Source organism: Vulpes vulpes, chromosome 7 (genome assembly GCF_048418805.1).
Source record: "Vulpes vulpes isolate BD-2025 chromosome 7, VulVul3, whole genome shotgun sequence".
NCBI lineage: Eukaryota > Metazoa > Chordata > Mammalia > Carnivora > Canidae > Vulpes > Vulpes vulpes.
The window spans coordinates 40641032-40666558 of NC_132786.1; the positions used below are offsets into that span (position 1 = coordinate 40641032).

At 42.1% G+C, this 25527-nt stretch overlaps 1 long non-coding RNA gene across 2 annotated transcripts in view; it reads left to right on the forward strand.

Moving 5' to 3' along the window:
- Positions 1 to 25527, forward strand: part of LOC140599668 (uncharacterized) — an 88314-nt gene that overhangs the window by 27784 nt on the left and 35003 nt on the right. The window lies entirely within an intron of this gene.

The window sequence follows — 25527 nt, forward strand, 5'->3', positions numbered from 1 at the left end:
TCAGCAAGACCCAACATGTGCTTGGGAATCTTCTTTTTAAGTCTTGCTCTTAAGGAAATCTGTAACTATTTGTAGTTGTTTATGTCCTTATATGGAAAAAGAATGTATTTTGCTGGAGAAAAACAAAAATAATGAACTGGATTTATGGCTAATTTCTCTCAATTATCTTCTTCCACAAGACCTTAATCCAAGGATATTCAGTGAAATAATACTCCAGCCCTAGAGAGTATTATTTCCTGAGTATTTCCTCAGGGAGGAAAAACAGCAAAGAGAGAATAAGAAATCAAATGTAAAATGTTCATGACTAAGTGATAAGATGAGAAAGCTTTTTGAATTATTCTTGCAACTTCTCTGTAAGTTTGAAATTATTTTTAAAAAATTAAGGCAAATACAAAAAGACATAGTTTGAAGAGTGTCTAATTGGCCAAATTTTAGATTATTTGAAGTTCAAAAAAATTGTGACCATGATTGTAACTCAACGAATAAACAAGAATCCATGAGTCCACAATGAGAGAGAGAGAGAGAGAGAAAAGAAAGGAAGGAAGGAAGAGAGAAAGATAAAAGAAAGGAAAAAGGAAGGGAGGGAGAGAGGGAAGGAGGAAGGAAGAAAAAGCAAGTACTTAGGACCACCAGAACCTACTATTACGCCATCGTCTTACTCTGGTCTTAACTCTGACTTTTTTGGTAAAAAACAACAACAACAACAACAACAACAAAACAAACAAAAAAAACCCTTTACCATGTCTTTTTGAGAGGAATTAAAATTATCATCAGTTGCTTAGTGATAGAAAGTTTTTTGTCAGAAGAATGTCAGCTCCCCTATATTGAAGAAAGGATAGGCTAATAATCACCATTTAACAATTGTTCCCGGGTCACTCGGTTTTTGTCCCCAGTGCACCAAAGAATTGGCGAGCTGAAACCAGAATGAGGAGATAGAGTTTAATGAGTAGATAAGTATAGCAACTTGCAAAAGAGAAAGTGGGCCAATGCCGGAGCCAGGGTGGCAAAGGCCCCAAGAAGCACCAGCTGCATTCATTTAAGCCAGCTTTTTGCATATGTAAATTTGGCTTTGATTGACATTTTTGATTGACAGCTGGTGGGTATATACACTTTGGCTTCTGAGCATGCACCTACCCAGGATACATTCTGTTGTGATTGTATTTATTTATGTATTGCATATTTAGGAGTTTCTAATGGGCTTTGTTGTGACTTAGGGTTACCTAAGGGCAAGTTGCACCTTTTATGCGCATGTTCAGCTATTTGGAAGTCCCCTTGTGGTTTTTGTGTGGCTCTGTGGTTAGGCCTTTCCTGTTCTGTTAACTCTCAGGGTGGCTCTGAGACTGTGGCTGGCATCTGCTGTATTCCTCCCTGCTCATGCCTGACTTGCCTGTCATTCTCCTCTCAAGTGATTGGACCCCCAAATCATTGGGAGTTGAGGCAACGACCACTAGGCTTCTTTGAGCTGTTGAAGATTTGAGGAGTCTATCACTTGTCGGGTGTCAAGGACAGAAGGTAGTGGTGGTTGGTGGTGTCCATCCAAGGGACTTCCAAAAGGGAAAGAGGCACAGGCATCTAAAGGTAGATATCCTTGATTGAGGACCAGTTGGAGATTGGTAGCCTGTAATCTGGAGGAGACAAAGGGCACTGATATATATTGATTAGTGGGGGAGAGGGGTCCAAAGAGTAATGTCAAGAAAACCCCTAGATGAGGGGCATAAAGGGTATAACCCATTGCTAATATGGAGGACAAGGGATTCCACCAAGGGGTTTGGGTGTATTTGTTTTCAAGGTTGGTGGCATGAGTTAAAAGTTCCCATATATCTTGTTGGATTTCTAGGGATTTATTGACATAAAAGCAACATTCCTCTTGCAAGAGTAGACAAGTTCCTCCTTGTACCACTATAGCAGATCCAGGGCATGTCTATTTTGTAGAACAACTGTGGCAAGAGAGCATCTTTCCCAACCTTGATTCGAACTTGGTCACCAGGTTCATATAGAAGATGCGCCTATTATTTGTTGGTGGGTACTGTTAGGCTGTATTCCTTTAAAGCCTACTGGAATTTAGATAGATGAGCTTGTATGTCAGTAGTCTCTGGATCCATGAAGAAGTCTGTAGGTAGGAAAGGTCACCATAGAGGGCCTCAAATGGACTTAAATCCAGGGCCTTCTTGGGAGCTATGAGAAGGGTAATTGGCAAGGCTTCTTTCCAATCTAGAGATGTCTCTTGTGTGAGTTTTTTTAATGAAACCTTTTAGGTATTGGTTGGCCCTTTCCACCTGCCTGGAGGACTGTGGCCTCCCAAGTACAATGGAAGTGGTATTTGATATCCTGTGCTTTGGGACAGATTGAACTATGGTATCTGCAAAGGAGGGCCCATTGTTACTCTGAAGTGACTCTGAGAGACCAAATTGAGGGATGATTTCATGTAGAAGTTTGGTTACTTCAATTGCCCTTTGAGTTTGTGTGGGGAAGGCCTCCATCCACCCTATGAAAGTGTCAACAAGCATGAGGAGGTATTTGTATCCTCTGCAGGGTGGCATCTGAGTAAAATCCATCTGCCAGTCTTCTCCAGGGTAGGATCCTTGCCTCTTTATTGGTTGGATTAGTTGTGGGTGATGAGCACCCCCCAGGGGTTGTTACATATGTGCAAGTGGGAAAAGAGGTTATTTGTTGAACCATCTGGGAGAGTCCTTTACCTTGGAATGTTCTGGAAATGAGAGTTTATAAAGCATCTCTCCCTAAATGAGTGGATTCATGAAGGGCTTTAACTAGTTTCCATTGAACACTTTGAGGAATGGCCAAGATTCCATCTAACGGATACCATCTGCTGTCATCTAGGGAAATTTCTTTTTGTTTACCCGGGCTTTGTCATTTTCTGTATATTTGGGTTGTGGCAGTGATAAAGGGCCAAGTAGGAGGGGCCCTGTAGGAGAGGCTGCCTGATTGGCAGCCTGATCTGCATCCTTGTTGCCCTGTGTTATTTCTGAGTCCCCTTTTTGGTGACCCTTGCAATGGACACCTCAAGCATGTGGGCTTGTGAGTTGCATATTTGATAGGTATATTTTTGGAGGTGAGGTATCCTCTTTCTGTCCAAATGGTTGTGTGGGCAGATAGGACTAAGAAGGCATATTTGGAATTGGTGTAGATGGTAACCCTCTGCTTCCTAGCCAGCTCTAGCACCCTAGTAAGAGCAATGAGTTAAGCTAGTTGAGTTGATGAGTTGCTTAGGTGGGCTTGTGCCTCCACGGTAGAAGGGACACTATGGTATAATCAGCTTTTCTCTTGCCTTCTTCCATGAAGCTAATACTATCAGTGAACCATATTTCATTTTATATTTTGTAAAGGTTGGTCGCCAACATCAGGCTAGGCTTTGTGGCCTAGGCTTTGTGGATATGGAAAGGATCTCTGTGCATGAATGGAAGGGTTTTGTGTCATGCTCTGAGACTGGTAGTTGGGTAGTGGAGTTGAGAGTGCTGCAAGAGAGGGTTTTCTAGTAGTAGAATTTGGTTTGTGGAATTCTGCTGTCAGAGAGCCCGTTTGATGCCTGATTAGTCATGAGGTCTGGATTTTGATGAGTGCTGAGGATTTGTATGGGTGCTCCCAATATTAGTTTTAGAGATTCTTCTGTTAATAAGGCCAGGGCTCCATGGGCCCAGAGGCAGGGTGGACCTCCTCTGGCTGTAGGGTCAGTCCATCTAGAAATATAAGCCAAGGGCTGGGGAGTGGTCCCAAATTTTTGTATTAAAACTCCCAGAGTGATGCCTTCTTTTTCATGAGCATAAAGTTAGAAAGTCTTGCTGGGTTGGGCAGACCTATTGCAGGTCCCTGTTTAAGAAGCTCTTTAAATTGCCCATAGCTAACTGTTGTGAAGGTCCCCAGTTCACAGGAGTAGAGTCTAATTTGCCATTTAGGGCATCATAGAAAGTCTGGACAATAAGTCAATAGCTGGGAATCCAGATTCTACAGTATCCCATAAGGCCCAGGAAGGCCTCAGTTGCTTTTAGCTCTGGTAGTACCCATTATAAGTTAATTATAGCTTGGATTCGTTTTGGGGAAAGACTGTATCTTTAAGGGGATTATGATAACTCCCAGATAAGACACCTGCTGCACCAATTGAGCTTTGGACTTGGATATTTTATAACCCTTTTCTGTCCAAAAGTTTAGGATTTAGGCTATGTTGGATGGCCAACTCTTGAGTGGGGGAGCAAATTATCCACATATTGGAGGATTGCTCCCCCCGAAAGTTGTCAGTCTTGTAAATCCTTAGAGAGGGCTTGGCCAAACAGATGAGGGCTACCCCTAAATCCCTGCAGAAGTGTTGTCCATGTAAGTTGCTAGATGGGTGCACAAGGGCATTCCCATGGAATGCAAACAGAAATTGCAATAGGATGCAAACAAAAGCATCTTTAAGGTCCAGGACCATAAACCAGAAGCCATTTGGAGGATGGTGCCCAGTATAACATACAGATTTCACACAGTTGGGTATGGGGGTATAACAGCCTCATTAAAGGCTCACAAATCCTGGACTAGGCAATAGCTGTTGTCCTTTTCCTTAACTGCTAGGATGGGAATGTTGCAGGATAAAGTTGTGGGGCTAAGAAGCCCATGTTTTAAAAGCTTGGTAATTATGGGCAGTAGATTCAGTCTTGCTTCAGGTCTGAGAGGGTTTTTTTTTTTTTTTTTTTTTTTTTGAGGGTAGTAATGGGGGCCCGTAAATTCAATTATAATGGGTATGGTTGATATTGTTCTTCCAGGGATTCTCTGATCCCAGATGTCAGGGTTGACTAGGGAATCTCAGTCTTTTAACATTTGTGTTGGAATTGGTGAGGGTCATGTTAAGAGAGCCCCTAGCATGTTCCATAGATAGTTTTTAGTATAAGGCTAAAAGATGACTACAGACCTCTATTTTTTTTTTTCCAGACCTCTATTTTTTAAAGAGGTCCTTGCCCAATAACGGGCTGGAACATTCAGGAATAATTTTTAAAACTATGGATAAATGCTTGTCCCTCCCAAAAGCAGAACAGGGGATAAGTGAAATGTCTGATGGCCAGTTGGCTAGACACTCCCATGATGGTGCAGGTGTTAGAGGAGGGAGGTCCAGAGAAGGAAGTCAAGACACAATAGGTGGCCATATTATCAGGTAGGAAAACAGTTGGCCTACCTGTCACATCCATTTGCACCCTTGGGTCCAGTTGGGTGATGTGGATGCTCGAAGGTGGGGCCAACTGGAGGGGGCCTTCTCATTCTTGGGCAGTCATCTGGGAGGCTGCTGGTAGCCCTGGTCCCGTCTGGGTCAAGGGACAGAGAGAAGCCCAGTGCCCTGTTGCCCAAATTTGTAAGAGGAGGATTGTTTTTGTGGGGGCAGCCCTGTGCCCAATGCCTTTGTTGTTAGTAAACATGGCATTTATTTTTGCTTTTTTATTTGCTTGGGGGGCCTTTGGAGGCAGCCTAATCTTATAACTCAGCTAGCATTTGGGCATGCTTGACGTCTTTTCTTTTTCCCTGCTCTGGAGTTCTAACCTCTGTTTCCTTATCATGGTTATAAAGGGTCATGATCACCATTTCATTTAGGTCAGCCTTAGGTTCCTGAACCAGTTTTTTGTAAATGCCCTCAGAGGAGTCTAAGTTGAGATCGGTTTATGTTGTGAAGGCCTCTTTTAGCCTATTTATAAAGGTGTTTGGGTTTCCTTCTGGGCTCTGACTGATGGCTATTACTTTGGAAAAGTTAATGACTTTATGGCAGGCATCCCTTATTACAAATATTGAAGGAATTTCTTTCCCACTGTTGGGCTTCATTGCTATAGTCCCATCCAGGGTCCACAGGTGGGACCATGGTCTCTCCAATAGGATACTTAGGATTAGAGAAGTACAGACCATCTGCATACTTTCTTGCCTCCTTTTTCTCCCTTTCTAACTCGGTGTCAGAAAGCACTTCTCCCAGGATAACCATAATCTCTTTCCAAGTCATTTCATATATGATGGTGATATGTTGAAAGCCTTTGATATATCTATCTATCATGGTTATCCGAGGAGCTCCCTAGTTTACTTTGTTTTAGTTCCACTAGGGAGAAAGACTTATGCATGGATTGAGTCCCAAACTCACCACCTGCTGCCTCCACTAGGGGTTAGTTTCTTTATGGTGGGGGTAAGGGAGGTCTCTAGTGTGGCAGGGTTGAGGTGGGGGTGCCTCTGCAGGAGCTGAAGGAGACATAGGAGGTGGGCAATGTTGTCCTAGGTGGGCAACGTTGTCCTAACCAGAGGGTGGTGAGAGTAGTAACCTTACAGTTCTCCAATAGGTCCTTACTTTCCCTGAGGAGAAAGAACACCTGAACATAGGGGATTTCTGCCCATTTGTCTAGTCTTGTAGTATAGGTCTAACTGAAGACCAGTATTGGAATTTAGTGTTCCATTAAGGGGCCATGTTCTCCCCTCCCCAGGGAGATTGTATAGTGGTCATGCCATGTTGCAATAGAACACTAATTTCCTTTTCCAAAGAGTTGTGGGGTCAAGCCAGTTCTTTAAGATACAGCTCAGAAGAATTCCCTTGGGATGGACTATTCAATTCCCATCTAGAAAACAGCATGGAATTGGAGAGCCCTGTATTCCAGTGTCATAATTCACGATCCAGCTTATGGTCTGACACCAAAAAGGTAGTTGTGGAAGACGTATCCTACTTTACCCAAACAAAGGACCCACATAGAAGCTGGTGGCCATTCAGCATATGTAGGAATCCCTTTCTAGTGGAAATCTGGGGGAAAAATGTACTGAGATGGATCAGTGATGTTGATTATTCAGCCAATGGGTGACCAGAAGGAGAGTAGAGTCCTGGGAGCAAGGGATCTGCTCAACCAGGGGAGAGTGGTGAGGATAGATAGAAAGAAATTAATAAATGGCCTGCCTGCAGGCCAAGAAAATTAAGAAACAAGATCTCCTTACCCAGTGATCCAGGTCATGTCACCACAACCACCAATGAAATAATCAGTTATGCAAGAGTCATTAATACATACTGGGGAAAAAAAAAGTGTGTGTGTGTGTGTGTGTGTGTGTGTATAAATACATAGAAATATAATGTGTAAAATATTAATGATACTGATATTAAATCTATGACATGGGTACAAAGATATTCTATTATTCCTTCAACTTCTTTGTATGCTTGAAATCATGCAAACATACAAAAGCTTCTCCGATACCAGTGCCACTTGATATTTGACTAGAGTTCTAGAAACTCAGTCCTAGAGGAGGTAATCCAACCCATCAAGTTGTTAAAAGACACATTTACTACCTTGCTCACCTTCTCAACCACAAAATATACATAAGGGAGAGGATTTTCTAATGGCTGCTGAATTTAACTAAAGAGTAATTCCTGGGGCTCCTGGCTGGCTCAGTCAGTGGAGCATGTGAATCTTGGTCTTGTAGTTGTGAGTTCGAGACCCATGTTGGGTATAGAGATCATTTAAAAATAAAATCTTAGAAAAAAGAGTAATTCTTAAGAGCTACAAGATGACTTACCTTGCAGGTAGGCAAAAGAGTTCAGAAAATAAAGAAAAGTAGCATGGAGGCTCTGCTCTCAAGTTTCCTATGTAATGGGTACTAGTTGGCCCAAAGTAGAGGACTGGGCTGACTGATACTCTGAAACTATCAATAAAACATCCCTCTACCTTTACAATTTAAGGTCTTAGAGTTGCCATTATTCACATATTAAGGGATTATCAAATTCCTCCTTATTCTCAATTTTTATTAATACACACCTGTCTTGAGAAAAGTCTATGGAAATAGTTAACATTAGACTGTGTCCTGTATTCACAGATCATCACTCTGGCCTCCTCAGGTATGAACTAGCTGTACTGTGGCATGAATCATAGAGAATGCTCATTGATTCTCATAGAATGTTAGTGCTGTCCCCAAGTCAACAAGTCCTCTGTGAGCTCATCTTCAGAAAGAATGTCCACTGCTGCTAAAGCCATACAATAAAAAGCTCTAACAGAAATAGGATTATTTTTGCACAAACAAGACAAAGTGATTTTTAATGTTTGTATTATTTTTTAAAAGATTTTATTTGAGAGAAAGGGAGAGAGAGAGAGAGAGAGAGAGAGAGAGAGAGCACAGCTGGGAGAGAGGCAGAGGGAGAAAGAGAAGCAGACTCCTGGCTGAGCAGGGAGCCTGATACAGGGCTCGACCCCAGGACCCTGAGATCATGACCTGAGCCGAAGGAGGACGCTTACCCAACTGAGCCACCAAGGTGCCTCTAACGTTGCTATTCTTATTACAAAATCTATTTAAAATTACCTTACTCATATCTAAGTATCTTAATCATACCACATCTAAACATGACACAAGATGACTGATCTTTGTGTCCAGAAACAGATCTGACCTACAACTGCACTGTTTTTGTGGCCACGCATCCCACTGCTCCCAGGGGACTAGAGGTCCACTTCAGTGATAGTGTTTATAAAGCAAACCGAGACATATTGCTATTATATGTTAGAATTGGTCCATCCATCACGGGCGTGCCACAGACTCTCAGAGGGAACAGCCAGCTCTGCAATCTTGTGTAGCCAGACTATCAAACCACGAAGGAGGAGAATAATAGCTGAGGCGCATGAAATTGTAACTTCCAGGGAGAATTTGTTGGGGAGGAAGAATAAACAATTCTGTGAAAAACTTTCAAGGGCCAGTGCTCTATACACATCAATCCTTAAAATAATCAGTTTGGAGGAGCTCTAGTTTTAACATTCTGTAACTCTTTAATTATGCCTTAGGGAGTGAGTGGTGGTGTCCAGAGTGGGGGTGCATGAGAAGATTCACTGTAGAACTTCTATTTCTGTTTGTTTTTCATCTAAAAAAAGATGGGAAGTAAGTTTTATTAGTATTTAATATACAGGTTCACACCGGTGAACAGTGTGTCCGTCCAGTACAAGTCAACTGTTCACCACAGCCTACTCTACACCAAGCAGAGCCCAAGGGAAGAGTGGGGGTTCCACCACATTCAAGCTGACACGGACCTCCTTCAGCTTTCCATCTACTTCGATATAATGGTGTTTGGTTTGACCCAGTTGAGTTGGGTCATGCATTTGCCATTGATGTGTTTGGGCATTTTGAAAGAGGGTTAATATTAAAACAAATGCAAAACTACTTCATATGCCCAGACTGTACCCAGTAGTGGATCCTTGATTAGGTGTCATTTTCAAGCCATTCATATCTAAAGAAACCGAAGCTGGTAGAACTAGTTCTCAGTGGGGCTGAGAAACATTTTTTTCACTAACCTGCAAGCAGAGCTATCATCATTTTGGTTATGATAGTTTTGACTTGTACATGGTTCACTACCTTTGGGCAAGTTTCTATACTGGAGGTGTGCAGTCATGATCACAAATTGTAAGGACCAAGAGGACCAAGTGAGAGGCAGTTCCACCAAAGCAGCTGACTCATGAAATGATGGGAGTCTTGAAATCATGGTTCTCGCTGAAAGGGGTTTCAGGGAGGTCAAGGCCTTGGGAACAGCATGAAGCTGGGCCACCTGCCTCAGTAACTCTCAATCCCATTCCTGGGGTGCTGAGTATCTTTTTGTTTTTGATTTTGGGAAGACCCTGAAATCAGTGGAGTTTACCTAAAACCTCCCTCTCACCTAGAAATACTGGGGGAAAGGCATAGTTTTCATTCCAACTATAGGTTCTCAAAAGTTGACATACTCAAAGAAAGAATGTAATGATAAAACAGCTATAAATTACCTGATCTTTGCTCTATGTGGGGCACTGTGGTTAGTTTACAAGCATTATCTATTTCTCATTGTACAAGGTTTCTAAAGAAGTCTTACGACACTGACCACACCTCATTTTAAAACGACCATGACTTAATGTCTTAATACTCATAAACCCAATGCATGTGGAAACTTTCTTTTCCATGATAATCGCTACTATCAAGCATGTGTTTCCTCCATGCAGATATTTTAGGCTTGTTTTAATTATTCTAGCGTTTAACAGATCACCAGATCTGCTTTCAATTCCTTCCACCTCAAGCTTTTCAAAATACAGTGTATGAAAGTTCCACTCCCCAGCACCACCATCCCTCCGTTGAAGCTCAGCCCAGAGACGGTGTGAGGCCTGTAGTAATTTTCAGTTTCTGAGCCTGCTGGGATGGCAGAAATATAGCTCAAAACAAGGGGCAAAGGCCACCCAAGGCTACTAGAGATTCAGGGGATGTATATTAATGACCTCATTGGCAAATTTCTCATCTGGAAAAAGGAGAAGTAAGTTCAGGAGAATTTAATGTGGGTGCTATGGTTTGCTAAGTGCTAATGTATTTGATACCTCACAACTCTCACGGGCTCTAGAGTCACATAACCTCAGTTCAAATCCCATCAACCCAACTTACAAGCTGGGTGATTTGGGCCTGTTGCCTTATCAACAAGGAAGGACAGTAATGATCCTACAATGAGGATTAGATGACTTGTTTTTTTCTAGATACTGTCAGTTACATAGTAAACTGTCTAGGAAAAACTCTGGTGTTTATCCCATACCATGGCACTTTATACCTCTGTACTCTGGTCATCAAATGTGGAAAAGGGGTTCCCTACATTGAGCAATTCTTGCACACCAGCTGGGTGTCCTACAATTCAGTTTTGACACTGCCTCCCTGGAATTGGAGTCAGACCCCACAGGTTAAGGACTGAGCCCTGCAAGACTGTCCTCCCTTTCCGTCCACCTCAGTCAGATACCAATGTCAAGTCCCAGTTCTCACCTGTGCTTCCAGTCAACCAACTATAAAGCAGAGGTTCCCATGAACCCCATCTGGGGTTTGATTAAGTTGCAAGAGTGGCTCCCAGAACTCAGAAAAACAGTTTGCTTTCTACATTACTCATTTATTATAAAAAGACATAACTCAGAAACAGCTGGATAGAAGAGACACATAGGACAAGGTATGTGGGAAGGGGCTGAAGCTTCCATGAACTCCGGGTGAGTCACCCTCCCACCCTACATGAGTTGGCCTTCACCCGTTGGCCAACCTGGGAGCTGTCCAAACCCTGCTCTCTTGGGTTTTTATAGAGGCTTCATGATGTAGGATGTTTGGTGAAATCTTTGGCCATCAGTGATCAGTTTAGACTCCAGTCTCTCTGTCCTCCCTAAACAGCATTATTAGGGATTTTCCAAAAGTCACCTCATTCACATAAACTCAGTTGGGTTGAAAGGGGGTTGTTATGAATAACAAAAGACACCTTTACCACTCTTTTCACTTAGGAAATTTCCAGGGCTTGGGGAAATCTGCACCAGGGACTGGGATGGAAGACCAAACAGATATTTCTTATTATAAATCACATTATCACATAAGCACTCAATATATGTTGGTTATTTTAATCTAAATCCTCACAGCAACACTGATAGGTAGACACTGTTGTTCTCATTTTACAATTGAGGAAATAAGCTTAGAAAGTACCTAAGCAATTTCCTCAGGTCATACAGCAAGTAAAGGATGATGCTTGTATTTGTACCGAAGCTCTAACATTCAACTTCTTTTCTCTACATCACACAGCTCCATGAGAAAATATCTATATATACATGATAATGAGAACCAAGCACAACCTTATATAGAGAGAAGGCTGTGAGAGTCATGTCTGACCTTCATTTTTTTTTTATCAAAATATCTGGAAATTGGATTTGTTCTAAATCTTTTTCAGAATGATTATGACGATAATTGTGAGTTCTAAATTTTGAGGAGCTGTTTTATGAGATGTGGGAAAATAGTTATTTCTTCAGTGATAAGTAATAGCTATGTGTGGAATGTGGCCTGGAGTTTCAAGTTTAATTGTAAAACTGCTATTCTTGTTATTGCTCACGTATGAACCAATTTAAATTCTGCCCAATTTCTAAATTACTTACTGCCCGTACCATAGCTTTGATTTTTTGGCTTACTTCTACATATGCTTCTGTGATATGTATGCTTTCTAGCTTCTAGAAAAAGCTAGAAAAAGACTAGAAAAACTAAGCTTTTCTTTTTTTCAAGCATTAGAGATGCTTTATTTCTAGAGACAAGAAGCCATTGAAATTGAGAGAGCTTAGCAAGCAACAACAATGTAGCACACTTTTCTTTTTCCCCAAGCTGTCGATAACTGGAATAGTTCAGGCACCACATCTAATCTCTTACATAAGTCTTATGCAAGAGATGTGAGCCAGTTCTTTCCTGAAACAGTGCCAGAGCTAATTCAGATATTGAAGGGCTTTTGCTTCCTAATATTCCTGGTAAGCATGGCATACACTTACTTTACTTAGTTCACTTGGGTTATTTTTAGATGACTTGGATAAACACACACACACACACATTTATAAACAACCTGGCCAACACAGTGAAAGCTCATATTGTGTCTGTTCAATTATGCTTAGCTTGGGCAGGGATGGGGAAAGCCAGAGAACGGTTTGGGATGATTAGCACTCTTTCCTTCATCTTTCGTAGAAACATATATAATAACTGAAGACATTTTTAAAACAAGCTATCGTTATTTGGCAGGCCTTCTGTGGGACAGAACTCCAGCACAGGAGGCTAGCAGCCCTGTCACACTGGCTCAGGAATTTGATTTTTCTTATTCTAAGAGTGAAGAGGCAGACAAGCAGGAGGAAAGCAGGCGGTTAAAAGTCCATGACAGTACTCAAGAACAAAGTGGATAGATTAGGTCTCAGAGATCCTGTTTGACCCCAGGCAAAGAGTAACAAAGAGGGGGAATCCAAAGAGAAAAACAAAAGATACAATTCAAGGAAACTTCTTCTTTTTTCTTTTTCTAGGAAACCTCTAATCTCTTTACTGAGAGCTCAGACTTCTGGAATAGCCCTCTCAGTCTTGGTCTTACTAGTTGACCCCACTAATGCAGACTCGTAAGTCCTCTTTCTGCTTTCCAGATGAAGGGAGGTAGTAGTTGCTTTCTGTAGCCATTTCTCTTAGAATATTAATGAACCCTGCACTGCCTCAGGGCAGCTCTTGTTCTTGTCACAGGGAATATAGCATTGAACAAACTCCTCTTGGTTCCTGCCCTCATGGGATTGACTTGAAAGATACGGTCCCGGGCAATGGTTCTCAACCCTGGCTACACTTAGAATCAACCAGAAGCTTTTATAACATATCATTCCCGGGTCCCCCCTCTCTGGGAGGATAATTATTTACTTGGCTTGAAGTGGAGTCAGGGTGGAGCCGAGGTTGAGAACCACTGGTCTGTTGGGGATAGTGCTGTGTGCAGGCTGCTGCGCCACACAGGCTGTTATGCCATCATGTTCTTCAGCTTTTCATTTAAATTGTTTTCCCAAAATGTGGATTCATATCTCTAATGACACGTGAGGAGGGTTTATGTTCAGAAATGAGTGTTTCTTATCCGAATAGTTATGTATTTTTATGTGTACTTAAATTTTCAGTATATGTGCTGCCGAAGCAAGGACTTTAAGTGTACTTAAAAAATATATAACTGGCATGCCAAACTTGTGAACTCACAGATATTTTTGCTCTGTATGAGAGTTTCCTTTAAAATAAATGAATTAAAACTAAACATTGAGCCAGCTTAAATAAAATATTAACTAACGACGAGGATATTGCAGACATCATGAGGTTGGTATGATAATGACCCCAAATTAGAAACACGAATTTAAACAGTATGAGAAAAATCAATGTGCAGGTCAAAACATGTCACGGATTGTTTAAATTATTCTTGGTGGTGACTCCCATGCATATATCATCTTCAGGGTGAGAAAGAAGTAAAGCTAACTTTGTTCAATTTCCTAAATGACTGCTTGATTAATGGCCACTTCACTGGACGGCCCATTGCTAAAAGCCAAGTCACTGAACGATCATCTAACCAACTGACCGAATGGATACTGAGAGACAAATACCTTACACTAGGTATTTTGATGATTTTGCCCTGGGAAGCAGGAGCAAATGTACCAGAAAGATCTGGTCTAGGAACTAAGTCCTCAAAAATAGAGAGTAGATTGTCAAGCTTCCATCACACATTTGAGAAGTATCTTCATACCCCAAATTTGAAACACAGTTGAGATTCACATTCAACTGAGCTGGGCCTAGAAATTTATAGTGAGATGATTCAGGTGATGCTGAGGAGAAGGTACACTTGAAAAATTAAAAAAAAACATCAGTAATGTGACAGTTGATGGAAGTGAATTGGTTTTCACTGAATGGGTTTTAGTGAGTTAGCTGCTTGACAAACTGGCTTCCACAAAACAGATTTGCTTTAGAGTAATAGTCACTTTCCTTAAGGCAAACTGGAGTACATTTTTCCATAAGTCTTTCTACCTTCTCTATAAAGGCCACTTTCGGGCAACCAACTTGAACAATGAAAGCCTGAGTAAGGTAGGAGGGCTACAGTGACCCCCTAAATTTCCCCTGCTGATTATAAACAGGCCCATTAGGTGACCCACCTCAAGATATCCATAAGCCCTACCTGACCACCTGGACACAGTTACCAAAAAAGGAGAATTCCATGTGTTCCCTCCCATACCTCCTCACCTGCCCCCTTAACTACAGCCCCCAACTGCTTCCTGGTGGACGGTGTCTCCTTTGCTGTCTTGCCTGCTGTTCCTTTGGGGTGTATCCAATAAATTTCTATCTGTTTTGTTCTGCCACAGGTGAATTCTTTTTTTTTTTTTTAATTTAAAATTTATTCATGAGAGACACAGAGAGAGTGAGCAGAGAGAGAAGCAGGCTCCCTACAGGGAGCCGGATGTGGGACTTGAACCTAGAACCCTGGGATCACGACCTGAGCAGATGCTCAACAACTGAGCCACCCAGGTGCCCCATGCCACAGGTGAATTCTTTCACTGCCATCTCCATCAGCCTTTACCAGATCGGGCCACCCCACATTTGGTGGCCCCCCATCTGATCAGGAGACCCCACATTCTCTAGACTGCTAACTTCTGGAAGTGCTATTCCCAGTAACACCTGACTCACGTTAGCTGGCTGAACAGAAACAAGACCTAAGATATGTTTGGGTGGAGTACCCTTTCCCTCACATTGCAACTTAGGGCACACAGTCTCAAATTCAAGCATCAATCGAGTCCACCCAATCCAAATATTTATGAATAGGAGTGCTGAATACGAGGTGCATCCATCTATCTATTGAATAGAAGGTGAATTTTAATGAGAATTTTTAAAACCCAAATGATTAATTGAAGAAGACTAATTTCAACCCTTCATCATGAACTATACACATTTAATTAAAAAGTTTAATAATTTTTTAAGAGAGGGGGGGGAGAGAGAGAGAATATCTGAGATTCTTAAGTAGGCTCCATGCCCAGCACAGAGCCTGATGCCAGGCTCGATCCCACAACCATGAGATCATGACCTGAGCTGAGTTCAAGAGTCAGATGCTTAACTGACTGAGCCACCCGGGCTGCCCTACAATAAGAATTTTAATGCTGATTTATATTTTTTCTTCCCAGCAAGTGTTGACTTGTTGACTTACTTCCTCGATGTGATTAGTAGAATTGTTTCTGTTCTAATCTGGGTAGAATTCTCATCTATGAATTCTCATCTCATCAATATCTCTCATATTAAGCCTCCCGGGTCTACTGAACTTTACATATATATATGCATACATATATCTTTAAAAATTTTTTTTACATATATATGTATCTTTTATATATCTTTTGTCTGATTCTAGTCCTAGGATGTTTTGTACTGAGGTTGTCACTCTCATGTATTAAAGGCAGAAAACAGTCCCTTGTAGTATAAATGTTCAAAGTGCTGGATTTAGATGCAGTCTTCACCGGCTATATTTAAAGGGGTTGCTTTCCTTCAAGGATCCCTGCTAAGTGCTGGCCACATAATGGGGATGTCTCCCCTCTTTATTATTGACCTTGCACTCTTCCCTCTGACTCAAACTTCTGTGTTCTGCCTTAGGATGGCAACAGAAACATTTAAAACTTGGCAACTTCAAGCAGATAGAGTAATTTTCTGATCTGATCTGAGCAGATATAACCCTTCTGCTGTTCTAACATTTTCAGGCAAACACCATTAAGTGGTCTCTCTGGCAGCAGAAACTCAAGGTTTTACTGCTTAACCATTTCATACTCATACAGGCTTCATTGGGGTGATGTGACACAGAGCAAGTGTGGAATAAAAAAAAAATCTGACTTTTCAGACAATGTATTATTTGATTATAACTGCCATATTTTTCCCTCAAAATTTGATCCCTCTAGAAGATATTTAATCTTTTAATCTGGCCAATTAGTGCAGCCAGAAGAGAATCAGCTGTGGACATAAAGGAACTAGGTGGCCACCCAAATACGATGGTTTTTTAAGAGTGTAGGGTACAACCCCGTTCCAAATTTTCCTTCTGAAGTTTTATAAAGAGAGGCATTTCAATCATTACTTTTCATTTGAAAACTAAAATATTCCCATAAAGGATTATATATTATGTTCCCAAAAGTTAAAATCTGAACTAGGTTTAGGGAACAGATACCTTGAGACCAAAGTCTTCTGGTAGATGGCATAAGAAAGGAAGAATGCATCTTGGGACTTTGTGCTATGGGATAAGGGACTAGGGACTGAGAAGCCAATTGATGTGGTGGGAAAAGGAAACCAGAAACAGGAACTATCTAGCTTTCAGCACTGTGAAGCTGTCTAATCCTAGACAGTTGCTCTTTGACAGAAGCAACAGTCTACAGATAATCTCTAGGTCTAGACTAGCACTGGCAATAGACCTTTTGAAAATAATGGAAATATTTTCCATCTGCTCTATCCAATATGGTAGCCACTGGCCACATGTGGCTACTGAGCATTTAAGCTGTGGCTAGTGCAACCAAGGAACTGAATTTTTTATTTAAAATTTTAAATATAAATAACCACATGGGGCCAGTGGCTACCATATTAGCACTAGTCTACCCTGTTCCCTTTGAGAGTTCTACCTATGTATTAACAAGATAAAACAAAATTCAAATCTTTTAGTTCCCTCCTTCTTCATTTCTTTTATTGAAATAATATTTCCAAGTGAGATACACCAAATTAGTTTAACTATTTCAACTTCTATATTATTAGGTATCTACTAACTACTGAGTACATTTATTATTATTTTAACAACAAATCTGGGGATCCCTGGGTGGTGCAGTGGTTTAGCGCCTGCCTTTGGCCCAGGGCGCGATTCTGGAGACCCAGGATCGAATCCCATGTCGGGCTCCGGGTGCATGGAGCCTGCTTCTCCCTCTGCTTCTATCTCTCTCTCTCTCTCTCTCTCTCTGTGTGTGACTATGATAAATAAATTAAAAAAAATTTTTTTTAAAAAACAAATCTGCAATATAAATATTAATGTTTTTAACAGATAAAGAAACAGGTTCAGAGAGGTAATGAAGATAGTAAAGAAGAGCATTGGCATTATACCTAGATTGGTCTTTCAAATCTATATTCTTTCCCCTATATCACGCTAAAGGCACAAAACATATAAAACTATATTAAAATTGTGTCTAGTTCTGCTTTTCTAGGTCAAACCATGCCTTTATTGCATTTTATTAGCATGAATAATTACATTTTCTTTTGCTCCATCATTTTTGTACCTATTTCTCTCTATTTGGAACAAAAGGAGTAACTGATGCCTACAGCAGAAGTGGTTTTCTTAGGAAACAGATATGGAGTCATGAAACTCATGAAAAAAATCATGACAAAAAGAGCCAGAAATTCCTCTTAGCACTTTGGGATATGGTTTCTTCAAGCTTGTTAGGTAGAACTGCTTTGTTGCTTGAGGTAACTGTTCATACCTGAATACTGAGATGGATTCACCCTAGCACGACTCAGTTCAGATCGCTACATTCTTATGATAAGCATTAGCAAATTAAGGAATCAGAATTCTACATACAGCTCGGTTGTAAGCTAATAATTTATTAGTTCAGGGAAGGTCTCTTGTTTTAGCATCAGTGTCATTACGCAAAAATACTATTTGAAAATGTAAGACTTCTGAAAATCAAAAGTAAAAGTATTCAAATAAATTTATCCCAAGTGATGTTAATTTTAAAGAAGGCAGAAAAGCATCATATAATTGACAACACGGTTGTAAAGAGAATCCCCATTAATGAATTTTTAACCATTCTTTTCAGTTGTTGGATTAGGCTTCTCAAATCAGAGTTTAGGTGGCAGTAAAATGAGCCAAAGTTGAAAAAGAAAAAAAACTAAGTATCCAATTAGAGCCAGGGTATCGAGAGAAAGCCAGGTTTTTGAACAAGCGAACCAGGCCAAGGGTCAGCTATTTTGGGAACACATAGTACCCAGAAATGTGAGCTTAAAAAGAATTCTAAAAATCAAGAGTTCGTTCTCAGGAGAAAACTAGGCAATATACAAAGTAAAAGCCCCTGGTAACTAGCAAGCTAAGAGTCAGATTCATAAAAAGCCCAAGTGGGTGGGCAGTTGGCGTTAACAGCTTAAGGGTTCTGTAAGTAAGGAGGAAATGAGGTGAACATCAGAAGATCCAGCCACTAGGGAGACCACAGCACAAGACAAGAAACAGTCTCTCAGAGGACCGCATATGCTAAGGTCTGAAGGTGTCCACCACTGAATTCTTAAGTTAAAATCTTAATTTCCCAGGGTGTTGGTATTAGTGGGAGGGTGGGGGACTTTGGGAGGTGCTTAGGTCATGAAGGTGGAGCCTCATGAATGGGATTAGAGATAACACAGGGCTCCTTCACTGCTCTGCCATGTGAAGACCATGGGGAGAAGGCGCTGGCTGCAAAGCAGGAAGAGGCCTCTTTCCAGAATACCACCATGCTGGCACCTTGGTCTCAGACTTGAGCTTCCAGAATGTGCGAAGTAAAGCCCCAGAGTTTATAAGCCCCAGAGTCTGTGGTATTTTGTTATAGCAGCTCCAACAGATGAAGGCAGTATAGAAACCTAGCCAATGAAGAACCAGTGTTAATTAATTTTTTTAAGATTATTTATTCATGAGAGACACAGAGTGAGAGGCAGGGACATAGGCAGAGGGAGAAGCGGACTCCCTGCGGGGGAGCCTGATGTGGGACTCGGTCCCAGGACCCAGGATCACTATATGAGCACAAGGCAGGCACTCAACTGCTGAGCTAACCAGGCATCTGGAAGAACTAGTGTTTAAAAAAGGAAACCAATGCTAAGTCCTGGATATACAGTTGAAGAAGCTAAATCCAAGACTGACTCATTGCTGATCAAGGGAGCTGTTCCTTAGAATCAGGGACAGTGAGGTCTCGGCTGGTGTGGGTGACTAACTGGGCCAAGAGAAGCCTCAGTACAGTCTTTAAAGACTGTGAGACAACTTGATGTGTAATCTTATTGAGAAGGCACAATGGCCCTAGGAATCAACACTAGGGTACCACTTCTTGTGGCTGGCTGCAAAAAAGGTGGGGGTGCCAGGGCCTTTACTTGCCCATGAATAGACACGGAGGGGGGCAGTGGTAGCATGGCAGGCAGCAAGGAGGACAACCACCTAATCTCTCTATCTTCCATCCCTCTACCTAATGGCATAATCGGCATGAGCCAGAGATTTTCACCTTGGTCAGTGTAGGACACTCTTTGAAATGCAAGTATTTTCTGATGGCAAGGGCAGATGATCTTCTTTTCATTTTTGTGCCCTTTTTTCTTCCCTGTGAGAAACAAATGCTACAGTGTTTTAGGTATTCTCAAGCCATATCCAGAAAACCAGAGTGTGTTCCTGCTGTATTTGCGCCAGGGATGGGGAGAACTGGGAATGTGAAAGCTGCACTCCTACAGTACATGATGAAATGTCACTGATGATCTCTGCCAATGAAGGCGTGCCTTGGAAAACCCATGTGACTCAGTGGCCTTCCACTGGCATCCATTCAGTCCCCTTCAGTATGTATTTATTTGTTTCTCCACTCCCATGTGTAAAAGTCATTTGAGCACACTCAGGGTTTAGCTTCTTTTCTTGGCTTCTGAGAGGAGAGAAGGATGGGGATGGGATGGTTCGGTGAACTATATCTCTCGGGGCCCACTGTCAAGAGGGCAGCAGTGACACCTGCTTTTGTGTTGCACTCCCTCCTCAATTTCCCACCAGCTTGCATACATGTGATTGTCCCTGATACCTCTCATATCTCTTAGGACTTAGTTTCTTTTTGAAGCCATTCATTGGGTTAGAGTCACGGATCCCTGGAGCTACTTTGCAAGCATCCAATCAATCTCATAATTATCTTAAAGAAGCATTAAAACAAGCAAAACATATTAAGGATATGCCTGTAGAAGTTTATAGATATTTTCTGTAATGAAGAATGAGGTTGATATTCTGTGTTGTAGCATAATAGGCCCAGGAGGAGGTGAAGATGATATTGAATAGTGAGAAACAATATTGCAAAGACTTTTCCAGAGTCCTGCTGTTTTAAGGATTATGTTTTAACACAAAGATAGATCTAACAATTGGAATAGTGTCTTCTGAGATCTAATTTCAAAAGTGTTAGATCCTGGAAATATCTTATTTGTTCCTTTGTGATTATTTTGAACATCTATTTTCTGTGATCTGTGATGAGGTTTTGAAGGCGCAGGCACTTGACTGGATCATGGGCAGGGGGAGTGACCTGTCTTTGCTTAGATAAGCATTTGTTGGGTAGCACCTCTGCATGATTTTTTAAAGTTATCAGAGGTGAGAAGGGTAACAAAAGCTTTCGGAATCAAGAAAAATGAGAAAAGAAGCTCATTTTTATAAATGGTATTGTCTTATATAACCCCCTGGAAGACACCCAGTTCTCACTCCTTAAGAGCTCTTATGAGTCAATTTGTCATTTGATATTTTGTAGAGTTTGCAGTAAATTGGAAGAAGTGAATGCTCCTACTAAACTTCAGTGATAAGCTAAATCCACTCAATTTTGTACTTGAATTCCTTGAGGGAAGCTCTTTTGTCTCTTTCCTCTCCTTGCTCAACCTATTCCCAAGATCTAGAAGAGTTTCTTACACATACTAAGCCCCCAGTAAGTGTAGAATCAAATTGAATTTTGGAGAACTTTCCTTCTTTTGGATATGGAACTGAAAAAAAAAAACCCATAAAGCCAGAAAGTTGTGCCAGTCTCACCCCAGGCATCAACCCTCAAGCATATGCCTTTCCTGAGGCTGATAATGAGGCTCTTCCCCTCCTCTTCTCCAGCCTCCTCCTCTTTTCTCCCCTCTACCTCCTGCTCCTTCACTCTCTCCCCTTCTATAGAGACTCTAACCCAGGAATCTATACACACAAAGAACAAAACTCACAGGAAAACAAGATGCCAATTCATTAATAGCTGGGCAGGGACTCAGTAATCCCAATGCAAGGCGGATTTGTAGAATAAGGTTTAAGCAAGGAAATCTAAGGAAAGCTTCTCCTTGTTTCCCTGTCACTAAGCCCAAGATTATCAGGGAATCCACTTAGCTTCCAAAACACATCTGGGAAAATATGAAGAGGTCTTCCTGCAAGCCAGTAGAGCTCATCACGGTCCTCAGCTGGAAGCACAGAGCCCACCGTTGGAGACAGAAATCAGCAGCAGAGCAACTCAGGTGGGTTTGTCCTTTACCATGAAGGCATTCTGACCTCAGGTAGAAAGTGGCCCAGTGAGAGTCTCATGTGCTCCCCAAACAGGAAACCACTGGCACTGGTGGTTTGGACAGAAGCTAGTGGAGGAGTGGGGTGGGCAGTAGATGGAAGTGTCTACTTCCCTTGCGGACAGAGGTAGGAAGTAGCAAGAGGGGAACGGAGGTTCCCAGACAGGGAAGCACAGACACAGAATCAGAAAGGGAATTGAGGAGTCTCTTCAATCCCCATTCTCCAGAGGAAACCAGGCCATAAAGCTGGGATTTTGCTCTGGGCCCAATTCAATGCATGAATTGTCACCACTGGACTCTGCTTGATGCCTACACTGCACCAGCCTCTTCGTTTTACCCTCTGCTACTGGCCAAGCTGCCACCAAATTAGACTTCTTTTAAGTTCCTCGAGCAGCCTCTATGCTCTTCTCCCTCCACATCTTTGCTCACTTCCTTCCCTCCTACCACTCACTCTGTCATAACCTTCTGGATCCTTCGGGACTCAGCTTGGATGGCACTTCTCTATGACCATGTGTAATTGTCTCAAAAGGAAAGAGTCAAGTCCTCATGGCTGTGTCCAAAGCGTGTCTTATAGTGCAAAGAGCAATGATCTAGCAGTTTGAGTCTAAAAACTTGGCTCCCCTGCCTTTGAGCTTTGATCTTCAGCAAGTTAGCAAGTTAGCTACCATTTTCTCTGACTCAGTTTCCTCAGACATCACACAGTCATCATGTCATCCTGTCATGGTAATCCGTGTCAAGAAAATAATGCAATATAGTGCCTGGCCCACAGGAAGACCCTCACCAAGAAGACTGCCTCCTCTTGCTGCCTATAGACTTTTTTTTTTTGTTTTTTGTTTTTTTAAGATTTTATTTATTCATGAGACACACACACACACACACACACACACACACAGAAAGAGACAGTCAGAGAGACAGGCAGAGGGATAGGCAGAGGGAAAATCAGGCTCCATTCAGGGAGCCCGACGTGGGACTCGATCCCGGGTCTCCAGGATCATTCCCTGGGCCGAAGGCAGGTGTTAAACCGCTGAGCCACCCAGGCTGCCCTTATAGACATGTTTTAGCATTGATTATAAAATATGGTGAACTAGATTTGTTTGTGGACTCAAGTTCTCTCCTCCCACTGGATAATTCACTGGCTGTGGCAGCAGCAAGAGCTACTTGTTTCTGTGTCCCTTCCGTCCCCACCCCAGGGCCTTGGACACTGCGCACAAACAATGTACAGTGACTGATCAATGCAATGAACTTGCGTGTGCCAAAATAGACTTGATTCTCTATAGCAGTTCATATCATACCAAATATATATATTTTTAAGATTTTATTTATTTATTCATGAGAGACACAGAGAGAGAAGCAGAGACACAGGCAGAGGGAGAAGCAGGCTCCCTGTGGGGAGCCAGATGTGGGACTCGATCTCGGGACCCCAAGATCACAACCTGAGCCAAAGACAGACACTCAACCACTGAGCCACCCAGGCGCCCCTCATACCAAATCTTTCATTGCCATTCCCTAAAGAGGGCACCATATAAAGTAGCTAATTAATAGCATAGAACACTACATGTATTAATTTACTCAAAATATCAGATGACCTAACTTTATATTTTTATATACATATACCTAACACATTTTAAAAAACAGGGCCTTGTTTGAATAAAGCATTAATAACTTACGAATCATTTATCCTAACTTTTGCTTGGCCCCTGCCAGAGGTTCAGACCTTGCCAAAACGTTTCCCTCTGCTTGGTTAAGAATTATTTTCTTTAGATTTTAATCTGATTTTTCTATTAGAAAACACTCTTCTTATCAAGATAGTTTAATAGACCTAATAAACGAATAGAGTTTGTTGAAACGTCTTACATAATTGAGGGGAGTGATGATTCTTTACAGGCCGTATCCTGTGCCTTTCTGCTTTTCCAGGGCAGGTTTAGGCCACATCCGGGTTTGGAATGGTGTCTGAACGCCTCTGTGGAGCAGGGCACACAGACCCCTTTTGTAAGTGTGTATTAGTTTCGACCACATGCCTCTTAAGCTCAGCTTGGAAAAAATAAAATTCAAAAAAAAGCCTGTGAGTATAGGAAGTTTGCCTTACATTAACTCTACACCATCTTTAAAGGCAAAGACTTGCCCGAAAGCTGGAAGTTAACAGACAGGGCCCCTTTGTTCCAGGATGCACTTCTAAAAGAGGGATTCGAGCCTCTAGGGCTGAAGGGGCACACAGTGGGCCCTGGGCCAGCCTGCCAAAAGCCCAAAGATGATTCCCGGAATCTTCCCCTGCCTGCTGAAGTGCTAACAGTCTCTGCTAACAGCAGAAAGACCCTGCTGTTAACAGGAATGATACAGCTCAAATAGTCAGAAATCAGCCTGCTCAAATTTCTCAGACTGTTCTCCACTTGGCATCTCTCTTCCAAGAAATCCAAGTACAGATTTTCTTGTTTAAACCTTCCTCCAGTAAAGTACCTTCCTGCTTCCCTTCACCCTGAAAAAAGTAAAAGCTTCCACGTTCTCTAAGCCAGCTGGAGCCAGCGCCCCTCCCTCTGGTCCCCAAGTTCTCCTGGATTCCAGGGTGGGGGCGGGGGAGGCCTGCGGTTGGTTGGCAGTGGCTCCCCTCCTGGGGCTGCTCCTCTCACTCTCAGCCCCTCACCTCAAGCTCAGTCTTGTCTTGTGGGGCCTCACAGGGAGATGAAATGTAGCCTTTGCTTACAGAGAATGTGGGAACCCCTGCGATCCACAAATTTTTTTTCTATTTTACTTTCTTTTTTTTTTTTTTACCCTATTTTACTTTCTACTTTCTATTTACTTTATCCTTTGATTTTTCTAAGAAACAACACAGACTGTATAAGCCTATTCTGATGGTTTTAGGGACATCGGTGCTCAGTGCACAAGATATTAATTAATGCTTCATGATAAAGCTCTGAGTTTGTCCATTTAAAAATGAAAGAGAGGGGCACCTGGGTGGCTCAGTCGGTTAAGCATCTGCCTTCAGCTCAGGTCATGATCTCAGGGTCTTGGGATCGAGCCCCGCATAGAGTTCCTGCTCAGCAGAAAGCCTGCTTCTCCCTCTCCTGCTGCTGCTCCCCCTGCTTGTGCTCTCTTTCTCTCGCTGTCAGACAAATAAAATCTTAAAAAAAAAGAGAGAGAAACAAATTGACCTCAAAAAAGCTAAAAAAAAAAAAAAAAAAAAAAAAAAGAATGAGACACACAGAGTGAGGAGAGAGACAAGGAGAGAGAGACAGAGACAGAGGTCAAGAGATAGGAGGAAGAAAATGCTAGCGGTCTCAGTACTGATTTTCCTCTACTTCTACAATAATAAAACCCTTGCCATTTCCCCGAGGTACCTGACCACCTGGAATACAGACTTCCTTTCTAAGAAAGTAAGCGGCTAAGGGAGCCCATGTAATGAAACTCTGGCATTGGATTGGGATGCAAGAAAACGCTCTAGATGCACCTCAAAGAGCGTGTCCCTAAACTTCAGAGCATGCTCATTCTTCTAGCTCTTTCTCAATCCTGCTGCCTGCCTGGGAGACTTGGTGCCAAAGGCAACATTCTAGGAATGACACAGCCACAAGATAGAAGAACCTCACACGAAGCCACCATAACGCCATCCCTGCGGTGTCCATCTCTGGACTATGACCTGAGAGAGAAACACATTCCAATTTTGTTGATGGCACCCCTAATTTGAGTTTTGACTTTATTCCATGTAGCCAACCATATTTAAAGTTGAGGTGGATTTTCCATGAAGCTAATGAAGCATAAGGTTCAGAAACCCTCACTTGCCTGGGACTATTCCCAAGAACAGGAAAGAAATGGTGTTGTGTTCTGTGGTCATTTTGTATGCTTTTCCTTAAAGGGTCCTCCACCCCACCCCACCCCACCCCCAGATTGCATAGGGCCCCACCACTCTGAACCCATGTCTCATCCTCAGTAAGCCAATAAATCTCTTCATGTGTGCTTCTTCTGGAAAGTCAACTGTATACACATCCCAGTAAATAGTTCAGTTTTCTCTTGCAGCGGGGAACT